Below are 14,449 nucleotides of genomic sequence, written 5' to 3'. Positions count from 1 at the left end.
GTATATATCAATAAAAATGTGGTTTGACGACCATGAGATCATTTTCAATAGTAGCTGCATAGACGGGAATCACCCTTGCTCACTTCTGATGTCACAGCCAATCATTTTGTTCTATAAGCTGGCCTGAAATGTCATAGAAACTGTGCAGTTTAGAAAAGAGCTTCAAGAGTTACTCCTATTAGGCTTCCAAACGGTAAAGAGTTACAGCACTTGAATGTTGATTTCACTTTCCAAGCTATGTCCATCTTTTATATACAGTCTGTGGCACTGAACCATACATGAACACACTTCTGGACCCCCTTCAACTCAATATGTATCTATGCAAGCTTGGATAAGGCTGCATTCAAAACCGACTTACTAAGAATACCGTCACTGAAGATGAATCTGTTACAGGGTTACCTAACTCATTAGAGTACATTACCATAATTAGCTTGCTCATGTTGGTTATAGTCCACAGGGTGTTTAGCCTATTGTACCTTTGAGTGTGATAACTTTACCTTTGCATAGCAAGTTGATATTTGCAGCGTGCCCTCCACTACATCACTAACCACAAGATTACCAGCTTTGGCTGAATGCCAGCCACCATGGTTTCAGAGCTGAAGGGCTGGCATCTCCTCTTCAATGTGCCTCACCACCAGGGATGTGAGATGGCACTCAGCATATACTGTAGGTGCTTTACTAAATATGAATTAGAGCCCCTTAACAGCTGACAGGTGCTTAGTTTCACCCAGTAACAGATTGTTTATTTGAGACGAACCCTTTTTTATGCTGCTACAAAGAAGTAATTTGAGTTTTTACTTTACACTCATTATTTAGTTTTATGCAAGAGAAGCATCTCTTGCGTATGGCTTTCATGTCCCCAGGCTTTCACACAGTTGGTCTTTCCACTGGGCTGGAAGCAGTCGGTTTAGTTCTATACGTTTCCTTTATCCCCCCCTTGTTTGAGCATACCAGCCTAATTTAAAACCCTTCATGTGGGTATTTCTTCTCTTCCCGCTCTCGTTCATAGACACATTCGTCATGGTGCTTGCAAATGCATCATCTCTCTGTCACACACAAGTTGGCTCTCTATCTCTCATATCTGGCAGAAATGACAGGAATTCCTGGGAGAGGGGAAGAGCGATGGAGAGGGCTGCATGAGAAACCAGGGCCATATGGTGACGGTATGGTGGAGTGCCTGGGTCTGGGTCTGCCCTCTCTACAACCCACACTGCTGCTGGCAGGCCGCACAGCCTCGTCTGATCCCGTCCAGCCCCCTCGGGGTTCTCTCAGGCTGCTCTCTCAGGCTGCTCTCTCCTCTACCCCATCACTAACTCTGCTCTGAGGGACCCTCACAGGACTTTGTCAAAGTGAGAGACCCCTTCCTTAAGCACAGCTGTTGCTCTCAAATATAAGAGGTCCAAACTACACTGGCGCTCATTAATTCACCTCTAATGAAGTGTTTTAACACAATGTACCCACAGTGTCTTTTAGAAGACATAAAAGGTGCCTGTTATGCTCATTTATGGCTCCATATTTTAATATGTGCACCCAGTTTTACATAATTACTTGTTCAAAATATCCTTATTTATCTAATACTGTGCCTAGATAGAGTCCTCTCGTTTTCACCTTGTAATTTATAATCATTGCCATAGATAGATAGATAGATAGATAGATAGATAGATAGATAGATACTAATATGATCCAGGGGCAATATTAGAAATATGCATTCTTACTGATATCTGTGTGAAAAGTACAATTATCTGCAGTCTCAAGCCTGAGCTAGTTGTTATTGCAGGTTCTTTGTAAAGTAGGATGACTGTATTATTTTTTAACTTTATGTTTAATATGAGTATCCACCACTGTAATAGTATATATAGGATAGTAGGAAAATTAGAGTGTTCCTTCGGGTCAAAATAGCAGGACAGGTTGCAAAATCTGGATGATGAAAGTAAATGAACAAAACGCTCCCCTGTCTCAACAATTGCCATCAAACTGACATTGAGAAGGGCATTTATCTTTCAGCAGTCTCCAGAAGTGTTATATTGTGCTTGTACTGAGCAGGTCCCTTGTGCAAATTTATTTAAATGTATGAATAATAAACAGGACATTCTGTACAGCCGGATACAGACAAAACCTCCCGGAGGAAATCAAAGCAGAAAAAAAGTTGCATTTAGCTAGGCTACTGATGTCTGGAGATATATAAACTCCATTTGATGCAGGATTCATGTCTTGTAGAGGATTTGCATGCAACTACAAGGTTAGTCAAATTTGAATTCATTTAGCCATTAACTGTTCTCGTCACTACACTTTTTTTTTTTTACCTTTTTGTTTCAAAATCGACGTCAATCCAAAAGAAAAAAGTTTTTGTTTTTCACTCTTGTTACGAGCTGGGCTGTAAACTTCCCATTCTGGCATTTTATCAAGCGCGTCTTATCCAGAGTGACTTAAAGATGCATTAGGATTTTTACTGCTCCATAGTACAGAATGAGTGCAATATATCTGCAGAGGTTTGATAGGGTTGTTTGTCAGTAGCAGTGACTCAAAGATTGCTTCACAAGGTACAGTACTGAGACTTACAGCACACGCTTTCCCTCTCCAGTGCACACTAACTCCCGACTGCTCACATTTTCAACATCAGGTCTATATCATGTCGAGTTAACCTGTGTGTGGCCTTTCTGGTCAGACTTCTTTCTCGTTTTTAACGATTCTTTTCAAAATGAACTTCTGTCGATATCTACTCTATGTTCTGTCCATAGACTGTATATAAAAGATGGACATGGCAACGGTAGCATTACACATGAGAAGTAGTTAGTCAATAAGCATTTCTTCTTTTTTTCTTTTTTTCTTCTTTTCTTTTTTCGTTCTTTAAATGCCATTTATTTATAAAGTGAAAAAGAGGAACAACACAAACGGGAGTGTCAACACAAATCCCGCACTCCTGACCTTACCAAAACAAAGTCAAAAATAAAGACAGAGTCTGACCTCCTTAACTAATTCAAAATAGGAAAAAATGGGTGATCAAAAGAAACGGCAGCTCACGCCTACCCACTCCACTTCCACAACTTTCAAGCCACACTGGTGGGTCGTGAGGAGAAACGGGAGAACCTCTCCTGCCATGGCACTCCATCATCCTTTTAATGGGCGGGTCCTCCAGCTGGGACCAGTCACGTCAGGGAAGTGTATCCATGCACCAATCGGAGCAGGGCCCAATAAGCATTTCTTGGTTAGTCTTCGTTTATGACTCGTAGAATGACCTTATAAAACAGACTTACTACTCAGTGTGACTCCAAACATCAGAAAATGGTTGTTACTGTTTTTGGGGTGAAGGCTGTTTTCCCATGGATTCCTATAGCAACCAAAGACTTTTCCCAGCGATAGCGCTTGACCCTTGGCAATTATAAAAAAAATGTCAGTTTTAAGTACATCTGGTTTCACTTTTCAAAAACAGAAAACCCCCCAAAAGCCGATGTCCCCCTATGAGCAACCACTTGGTGACAGTGGGAAGGAAAAACTCCCTTTTAACAGGAAGAAACCTCCAGCAGAACCAGGCTCAGAGAGGGGCGGGGCCATCTGCTGCGACCATTTGGTGCGTGAAAGGAGGGAGATAGGACAAAAGACACAGTGTGGGAATTCTGACATAATGCAACCCAGTATCACAGCAAAGAATGTAAAAGACACACATGCAGAATTTTGAGTGAGCTGCTGCTTCATTTGCAAGGTAACAAACGTTTAAAGACGCATTACTAACACATTTACACATAAATACTTATCAGTCATCTGGCTTAATCTTACCTGGGATAGAAGGAGCCTGTACGTCATATCTTCTTTAGTTAGTAGTGACTCTCTGCCTCCTCTTGGTGGTACTGCAACTTCTGCATACATATCAATTTACAGGCTAAGTGTGATTTCCGCATAGGCCATAATGATAATGCTACTATATAGAAAGCACTTTCCGTCACTATCTTAGCGTATTTAATTTTTCCCTAACATCAGAAGTATACATTTGTTTTGCTTTGCTTAGTTTTTTGTTTGTTTTCTTTTTTATTCATCTAATTTTATTTTATTTTATTTTTTGGTGGGGGGGTAGTAAAAAAATTAGATGAATTAAAAAAGCAATTGAATGGGATTTAAACATGATTTGCACTATTTTAAAATAAACTTAACCATTACATTACATAATATGGGAACTTAGAAACAGTGGCTCAGTTTAATCAAAGGGGATGTCCAAATTCATGGGCTGCATCCTCCTGAGGACGCATTTGTAGGCTGATTACATCACAGCAACGCGACGAAGGCTGTCCAAATTCATAGACTCCTCTGAATGCAGCCGACAAATGCGTCCTCCTTTTCCCCGAATTTGAAGGATGGGTCAGGTGTATCCTTCGTGGCCCACCATATCCCAGAATTCACAGAGTTTTTAATATTACTCTTATTACTCTTTCTGGGTCACAAAATAAACTTTTAACATATTTTCAGGCGAGTATGTGGGTGTCTAAGCTTCAAATATCTGCTCGGTTTATCAAGATATCACATATTTGCAAAAGTGCTCCGAAGTTTTCAGAGACGCCTGTTACCCACCAGCTCGACAGCTAGCCGGGAGCTCGAGGGTCACTAGAGCCGCCAAGAACGGCACAACTCCCGGCACATCATTTTCAGGTCTTTCGCTACTCAGGTTAAATGTAATATATAAGTCACTTACACAACCTAAAAATGTTATTGTTTGGCTTTTTTCAGTGTTTTATTTATTTCGTTAGTAAATTTGTTTGGCTGAGATTAAAGTTATTAGATTAGATAAAATAAAACTTTATTAAGCCCCTGGGTGGGTTCCTCCTTGGTTTTCACACAGCTGAATAGACAGAAGTGTGAGATGGTCGAGAATTTACACCAGTGTCCTGTTATATTTTAGATAGGAAGGAGCAGATGGCCGAGTTTATTAAACTCCACCGAGATTGTGGTGACGCATATCTGAAGGCTAGACTGTCCAATTTTACGGCCTACCCGACCTTCTGAGGACCCGGCCCACGTAGGCCGCAAAGGCCGGGTCCTCAGGAAGATGCAGCCCATGAATTTGGACACGACAAAAGTCGACTTCAAGGAAAAGTCACTGTGATTGGTTCTGTGGGGATGGATGTTGGTTTAAAGAAAAGGTTTGTCATAGTTTTTAAGAAATTTTAGCTTTGACCAAAGCGCCATAGCAACCATAACCAAAAAAGTACACTTAGAAAGAAGGTGGTGGAATGAACGGTTTACAGAAGAAAAGTTGTGGGTGGGGGCAGAGAGTGTAAGTCATGAAGGAAAAGTGAGATGCATGTAAGACTCGAGACCATCAATTCTACTACCTTCCAAAATAGTAAGGATGAAAACAGGAATCTGCCAAAGACAAAAGCAAACCTGCTGACAAGAGCAACCTTGGCAAACACAGCCAGGTGCTTCAAACACGCTAGTGGTGATGGTGCTTCAACTGCAATGCATGTGGCTGCGAGTCTGGGACTAACTACTCTGGCATCAACCTGAAATGCCTCCTCTCTTCTCTGTCCGTGAGCCTTTTGCATATTCCTCCACACAGCAGGCCTCCTGTCACCCGCCCTGGCTATGATGACACCCACCTCCCCATCCATCATCCCTCGAACCTCCACCCACCCAACCACCAATTCTAGCTCCCATTAATTTTTCAGTCACACTGGCAAGCAAGACTTATTTAATTATTGATGATGGGAGTAAGGTGTGAAGGGGAAGGGAAAAAAAGAGAAATATATTAGTAAGATTCACGAGTAAAAGTCATGTGAGGTAGCGCACCTTAAATATGAAATATGTCACAGTTTTGTATTTTTGCCTCGTTGAAGCTTTCACAACTCAAGAGCCACTCAGAGCCAAAACCTTGCTCTCTGCCTGCCTCTCAACATTGCTGCGCTCTGTCGCTCCTTCCTATTTATCTGCCTATCACCTAATCCATCACCCTATACTCTCTTTATCCCACTCTTACTCACTCTCTCTCCGAGACCCCCTTATATTGTGCGTCAGCCTGAATTATTAGGATGGTGAGAGAGGTGGAGGGGCCATCGTGGTAATAAAAGAAAGAGGGGCCAGTGAGTTATGGATGAGAGTTCACTGGATTATGGAGAATGAATGGGCGAGCTGGATGGTGGGAAAATAGAGGTAAAAGGGGGCAGATTAAAATAGTATAGGTGCTGCAGCACTGTAGTCCAATAAAGCAAGCCTCCATCTGAGTGATGCAAGTCACTTCATCCTTTAACCGCGCGTCCTTAGAGGAGTAATTTGCTTGCATAATGTTGCTCGGCTTTCTCTCTTACTTTCCTCTATCGCTGCCTGTCCCTTCGATTTCTACTTCTCATGAAGTGCCTGCATATTAACAATTAACAGTTACCTAGCAACAGGATATACTGTATTATGTCAAAAAGTGAGTGCAGGAGCCTATTCACAGCCAATAATGACATGCCAATAATGCATTTTTGGCCTCACTGGGCAGTAAATGTAAGACAGACAGCTGAATTGTTTAACTCAACCTAATTCCTGCTTTTGATCTAATGGAAGGCAGATGCATTGTGTTTGACACGTGCCTGTTACACAGACACACACACTGCACACTGTGAACCGCTGCGATCGCCTGTGTTACCGTGCATCGAGATCCTTTTGGAAGAACATCAGGTGCTAATTTCACGCCGCAGGTGGACAGCGCACACACCAGCATTCACGGTGCGGGCAGCGGAGCAAGACGATGTGGCAAAGACTGTGGCTTAATGAATGACGGCATATTTCATGATCCTGTGATTTGCAGACCTGAATAATAAATACTCCAAGTCAGCAGCAGTCAGTGTGGTCGCTGGCATGGTGTTTTTATGACTTCTAAATGTCCAGCTTTCCATTTGGCAGACGTTCATCACAGCAAATAGAGGAGCGAGTTTTTATTTTACTTGCAAATGTCAGTTTGATTTGATTTGGCCTGAAGTTCTTGCAATTCAAAATTAGATCAAAATACAGTCAAGATAAAGGAATGATAGAAAATTTTAAAAACAGAAGAAGGAAATCTAGCCAGGCTCAGATTATTTAACATGTTCAAAAAGTTTGAACATGTCAGATCTGTAGATCAGGTCTGTTCACTGGCTTGGATTGGTTGGCAGATAACTAAAAGGTCCTAAAGGTGGAAAATGGTACGATCCTAGCCAGTGTGATGTTGCCCATTGGTTTGAAGGGACTCATTCTGAAACCTTGAGATCAGAAATTTAGCGATCGTCTTATTTTTTTTAATTGTTTTTTCGTTTCGCCATTTAAATTAATGAAGACGAAAAAGGGAAGATCCAATTGTGACATATTTGTGACATTGTGACATGTCAGTCCAGATAGCAGAGGCCTTAAGCCTGCAGTGCTTTAGCCTCCCTTTTGACTTTGATAGAGTCTTAAATTGATTACATATACAAAGTGTTAAAGAAGACCTTAACACAAGTGTTTACTGAGGACATAAATGAGGCAAAAAGAAGGGTCAAATAAATGTAATCCCAAACCATTCCTGTCATAACATATTTGAATGTCGGGTGTTTTCTTAGTAGTCCCTTCACTGTAAGACTTACATGTAATATCACAGTCTAAGTAACGTGGTACTCACAACAAGGTGGCGCACTTCTAATATTTTGCCATATCACTGACATTTAATGTGTACACTAATTCACATACTTCAAGATCTGCACTTTTTACTGTTTCAGGCTAGACAGTCACCTTCTCACGTGCCAGCAGTGGCTTTCTTGCACTGCGTGTTGAAGTTTTCAAGTGATCACTGAAACCTGACTTGAAATATTTAGTTCCTGATACGGCACGAAATGACTCACAGTCATCAAAGCACATGTGTGCAGACATGACAGGTGGGCCAACATGACGAGGATGAATAATCAAGATGAAGAGGATACAGAGTAGCTCACGGTTCAGGATTTTGCATTACAGGGAGAAGTAGACCTGCGAGTAGAGAGAGAGCTGGAGAGTAGAGAGATGCCTAGAGACACAGAGAGGGACAGATGGGGTGATAGAACATCAACAAGTGAGAGATCACTATGATACAAAGACAGAAGGTGAAAAGGAAGTGCTGTGGAGAAAGGGTTAAAGAAGAGAGGGGAGAGAGATGGTTGCCTCGGCAACAGCAGCCAGCGTTTTCGCTTTTCATCAATGTCTCACACGCATATGCAGACACGATACACGCGTACAGATACATACACATGTTCTCTCTTTTTCGCCTTTATCTCCACTGTAGCGTGGAGTTTTTCAGGCACACAGTATATCTTCCTGGATTTCTCCAGAGGGTGGGCTGTTTTTCTGATGTTGTGGCAATGCTGGGAAGTACAGGATACACTTTTAATTCAGTGGTTCTGTTGAATTTTTTGATTTGATTTGGTTACATTTTATCTATATAGCACCAATCGACAACAACCTGAAGTTGCCTCGGGGCACTTTATATTACAATATTAGAAAGATTCCTGAAAACTACATGACCCCCTGTGAGCAAGCAGTTGGCAACAGTGGGAAGGAAAAACTCCCTTTAAACAGGAAGAAACCTATAGCATGGAGAGGCAACCATCTACCATGACTGGCTGGGAGTAATAAGCAAGAGAATGAGGAGGAGTTTAATAATTACTAATGAGGGTAACAGTTGTAGTTTTGTATCCTTGCATCACATTGTTTCAGTTTGTTTGGCTCATCTCATGCTTCATGGCGTTGCATTGTTTTGGCTTACATTGTATCAGTTCACATTACATTGTTTCATCTCATGCCATATTGCATGGTATTGTATTGTATTGTATTTTAACACACTGTATCATACTATATTGTGTCGTATTGCACCATATTGTATGTTGCATCATATTTTGTATCACATCATATCCCACTGTGTGTACTGTATACAAAGATATCATGTACACTCAAAAAACTGTCTATGACTGAAATGTTGACTTTAAGTAATTTGATTACATGTAATTTTCAATGTAATTTTGTTGCTTAAGTACAATGTAAAAAACAATGAACTTTACTTGATTGGTATAAATTCAATAGCAAGCATATTTCCCCTAATAGATAATTATTTGAATAAATAAACCTTTAATTTGGTATATTTCAGTTGCATTTTAGTCAAAGGTACTGCTTCATGTTTATTAAGGGCCAGTATATTGTATATTTTAAAATCTCCTATTATATCACATCACATTAGTTTGCATATCAAAGATGAGCTATATTGTATATTATCATATCTCATAATGCATCACACTACAACAGAGGCTGACTGGTATATGTACAGGTATGGTTTGAAAAAGCTATATGTAAGTTAAGTTTTCTTGATATTGTTCTTTAGCTCTGCATATCCATAAAGTAAACCTGTTCTCTGTACTCTCTGAATGCTTTGTGAAGCCATGTGTCCACATATTTGATCCACATAACTCAACTAAGCTATCATAAATAGAAAAAACAGTTGCTGTAGTCAGACAACGTTAATAATATTACTAATAGTTCAAAGATTATGATCATTATTCTCATATCTTCATGGGAATTATTTCTCCATATTATTGCTGACCCGATGCTGTCCTGTTGAGAATGAATTACAGGGTAGGTACAGTAAATAATACAGCAACCATAATAATCGTATAGGTTGAACTGTATTAGCAACGTTTATCTGCAGTGCCACAACACCCCCTCTCAACACCCCCACTCATCTGTATTTCTTTAATATAACATTCATAATTTTCTCTGTGTATTCTCCATTTCCTGCAGGCAAAATGTTGCACCTTCTCTTCAAGCATCGTATTTGTTTGCATTTGCTGCAAGCCGCACACAACCTGTCAGCCTTCACCCGGGTGACTCCTGTTGTGCATCAACCTGACACGGATCATGGCTCCGTCTTCCTGACTAAACTCTGTCATGCGTGTATCAGTGTGCCACATCCCCACATGACAGCTGCCACAGGGGTTGGGAAGGGGGAGGGCAGTGTCTAAGGTCACTGTAGCCTCGCACAAGGAGCGTGTGAAAGCTTGTCTTTTGTTACTGTGAGTAGTGAGTACTGTGGGTGTGCCTGCGTGCGAGGTGTTCGGCGTGGATGACATATCCGTAGAATGATGCTACGTGACGTGGCGGTGCGGACAGCTGCACGTGTACACGCGACATGTGCGTGATGTCGTGCGGGACTGCATGTTATCCATATATGTGCACATTTTTTTATCTCGGTGCACACGCGCGCGGTCACCCAGAAACATAGATTACGCAGACAGATAGGGCACGGACCCCCCAAGGAAGAAGAGCCATAGAGTCATAAAGCACAGGGGCCAGCCGCGACTCACAAGGACAGAACACAGATGATGATGGCACCATCAAATTTAATGGGCTACAGGAGAAGGTGGGTGAGAGTAGAAGAAGAGGAGTCGGGAGGAGATGCTGAAAGAGGAGGGACTGTGAGGTGTGCAGACTAAGCAAAGAGGACCCTCAAGACAAACTGGCTTAATTGAGGCAATCACTCTCCTCCACTTCACAATCTGTAATATGGCTGATTTGAATTATGATCTCAATCTGTCCCTGAGAACCTCGGCTTCATGATTTACCTTTCCTTGCTCATCTCCCCCCTACTGACACACACACACACCCTACCCCACCCACTCTAGAAAACCATTGCTTCAACTTGCTACCTCAAGCTCTGCACACTTTCAGTTTTGCTAGCTTGGATGTTGATGCCAGGCCAGACTCACCACCTCTTCTTCCTCTCCTCCCTCTTCCTCACTATCCCACCCTCCCTCCTTCCCTCTCGGTATCCGTAGTGATTGGAGGCAGGGTTCCGAGGTTGCTAGGAGACGGGGAGAGTGTGGCAGCAGGCCTCAGTGTGAGAGCGAGTCGTGCTAGAGCGCCGAGGGATGTTAGGAGAGAGCGCTCCCTGCTGTCCACTGCTTACCACTGCTCACCACTGACAGTGCTGTGGATCCGTTCAGTGCCTTAAACTACCTCTCATTTTGGTGAACAAGCAAAAGGATCAGAAACAGGTGAGTGCAGACATATCTCTTTGTTTGCGCGAGAACGAGCAAATTTAGAGTGTGTGCTTTTACACTGCTTGTGCTGAAAATCACTGGTTCGATGGGGGGAAATCACCTTAATGTTGGTGGACAAAGGGAGTACTGAGCATGTCCCTTTCAGGGGAATTCTTCTTTGCATCATCAGACCAGACTGTTAAGGTCACAGATTCAGAGAATTGCTGCTGCATTTCAACTGGGCTGCATCATACTCTTTGATCTGAAGGAGTTTCACTGAGATTGTGAGAGGGTCACCACACCTAGGAGCAATCAAGATCTCATTTCTCTCTGTCCTCAGAAATATGTTCTCAGCCATACATTATCAAAGCAGCCCCACTGTACTGATATAACACTTAATGTCCGTGGGACACTAATTGTGATATTGTAAGACACTTGGGACGGAGAAGGATCAAAGACTGTGAAATTGTACTAGAGCATAACTTTAGAAGCATGCACTTCAAAGGGATAGATGGACACTGATTTTATATATATATATATATATATATATATATATATATATATATATATATATATATATATATATATATATATATATATATATATATATATATATGTAGCCTGCTGAAATGCAAGGCCAGCTCTTGAGCATTAGAGAACAGCTGAATGTTTGTTGTATGACTCTGACTCCATGTGGTCATCAAGGAAACTGCAAATTATTGCTACCTTGGGGCAGATCACTAGATGCTGATGTGTGAACCACATGGATGCTAATGTAGCCTGGGACTGTGCCATGTTTTTAGTAAACCTTCACGTATGAGGTGCCAAATATTTTCGATTTTCAAAACCAATTGTTATTCACGGTTTTGCAAGATTAAAGCCAATTACTTTTACTAACAGAACCTTCAATTAAGAGTGATTTATTTTTAATGTACAATCCTCAATGCAAACAAATAAATATTAGCTTACATATTTCAAGCAATAGTAACCAAATGTACACAGTACATTTGTCCTCTCAGAATTGGCTGCTCTGTTCTGGGAACCACTGACTCTAAGAAATGTTATAAAATAGTCAGTAGGCAATAGGAACTTTCTAATGAGTCTCGTGCTTCTAGATAAAGGTGACACTTGAGAATGGATTGTATTCAGAGCAAGCGGTGAGAGCACAGTGCAACCATCTATTCTCTGCATGTGCCATTGTTATAAAGCTAAGTTCCAGCTGAGCTTTAATTATCCATTTGCTTGCCGTAATGGCATTATCTTGTCCACATATCTGAGCTGTAGACCTTCTGTATGCTTTGATGTACTTAGTTTTGACGGAAATGCCTTTAGTGGAAATACTGGCTCAAATTTCTGTAGATAGTGTCAAAACGTGCCTGTTTTGCTTCTGTCAGGCTGCAGTGATGTAGTCGGCTTATGGCTCAGTTCTCAGATTCATTCCGGGATCTGTAAAATCTCAATCTGGAAGAAAAAGAAGTGGCAGGCCAAAGAAAAGTAGCTGAACAGTATGTGAAATTCATATCTATAAGAAATACAGGAAAAATCCTGCAGACTTGAAACAAGATGTGAGAGGTGCATCTGGGCCTTCAACTAATCCGTCTACTGTTCACTGAACCCTTATCATAAATGGTCTCAGTTAAAAAGACAGTGTTTAGAAACAGGAGGAAAAGGCTGAGGTATGCAAAATCGCTCAAGAACTGGATTGAAAATCAGCATTAACAATTCTGATGGAGTGATTAATCCAAATTTGATATTTTTGGTTCAAATTGTCATCGATCTATACTGAGGAGTTCAGTAGAGAGGGACAACACTGAGCGTCTACAGCCATGGTGGAGGCTCTGTTATGCTTTGGCTCTGCATTTCAGCCAGCAATGATGGGGATCTTGTCAGAACTGAAAGAATTACAAACATGGAAAAGTACCATCAGATTTTGATCCACCATAGAGTACCATCTGGAAATTGTCTGACTGGCCACTGCTTCATTTTCCAGCATGACAATGATCCCAAACACACAGCCAGTGCAGTGAAAGCATACCTGGATAGCAAAATAAAAACACACAATGGAGCATCGTCACTGATGGACTGGCCTCAACATTACTGAAGCAGTGTGGGGTCATCTTGACAGAGGACAGAACAAAAGGCAGCCAACATCCAAAGAAGTGCTTTGAATGTCCTTGAAGAAGCCTGGAGAACTATTCCTGAAGACTTCTTAAGGAAGAGAGATCAGACTGTGTTACAGAAAAGCTTGTGGTCATACCAAATATTAACTTTCAAAGTCTGCTAGAATTGTAGAGATTTTTCCTTATATACAGGGTTTTCATTTATGTGTGCAAGATCCAATAAGTCACTGCACCTGTTTCCCATTGTCCAAGCAAAAATTAAATAAACGAGCGGCTCAGCGAGGGAATGGGTGGTTCAAGACTTTTGCACACTACTGTAGTCTAGATGCACTGTTCATGAGTTAAAAGCGCTGGTTGTCATAAAGAAAGATGTAATAAATGTCACAGTTCTAAGAATTAATCATCATATAATGAAGCAATCTGTGACAATGTAGCTATGATTGGATAACATGTCTCCTCACAGGTTATACAGGTTGATTATCCCAATTACATGTAATCAGAATACCCCCCCCCCAGCCCCATACATATCATATGTTTAAGTATAATTATCATTATTAAATATACGATGATTTAAATTGGATATCTAAAGAAAGTTTCATAAGTTAATACAGGTTATGTGGGTATAACATTTTAATGCTAGGGGGTTTGGCTTATTCATATAAGTGTATTCAGTACCGGTTGCTTTCTTTACAGCTGTGCCTTTGACACTCGTCTGTACAAGATTTAGTGACCTTGTACATGATGGAAAGAGTCTGTGTGCATCCCAGCAGGCGCTCGTGTTGATTGGATAGGCCTGGCTAGGCTGACTTGCCAGCCCAGAGTATGAGCCCTTTATGTCGCCTCTCAGCTCTTTCAGTTTGACTTGGTGGCGATACAAGTACACAACTGCTCGCGAGCGATTCGTGCTTGAACGTTTTTCTTTTACCAGCAAACAACAGTGTCTGCATGAAATCGTTCATAGAAGGGAAAAAACACACACACACACACAGAAATGTAGATACGTAGCCTTAAAAATTATCCACAGTTAAGGCTCTGTGATGCAGTTGCTATGGCAACTATGATAGAAATAGACGTGTATCTGCAAGGGAATGAAATGTATTGAACTGCTGGTTAGAAAAAGAGAGGTTTTACCGTGGTGATTGGCAGGTTAAATGAGTGGCTGCATGCGGATGTGCACGCTTGTGTGCAAACGGTGCGCTTGTGAGTTTCAGACTGGAGTTTTGGGATTGTGTTTTGCCAGTATGTGCGTGTGTGTTTTTCAATACATGTGGTGAAAGGAAGAGAGAGTATGAAGAGAGCTGCACACACACACACGGACGCACAGGCAGAATGCGTGTTTGCATGTAA

This window comes from Rhamphochromis longiceps, linkage group LG4 (assembly GCF_057381845.1).
Source record: "Rhamphochromis longiceps isolate RC_006_pf linkage group LG4, R_longiceps_female_GT1.1, whole genome shotgun sequence".
Classification (NCBI taxonomy): domain Eukaryota; kingdom Metazoa; phylum Chordata; class Actinopteri; order Cichliformes; family Cichlidae; genus Rhamphochromis; species Rhamphochromis longiceps.
Note: the sequence above shows the minus strand (reverse complement) of the source record.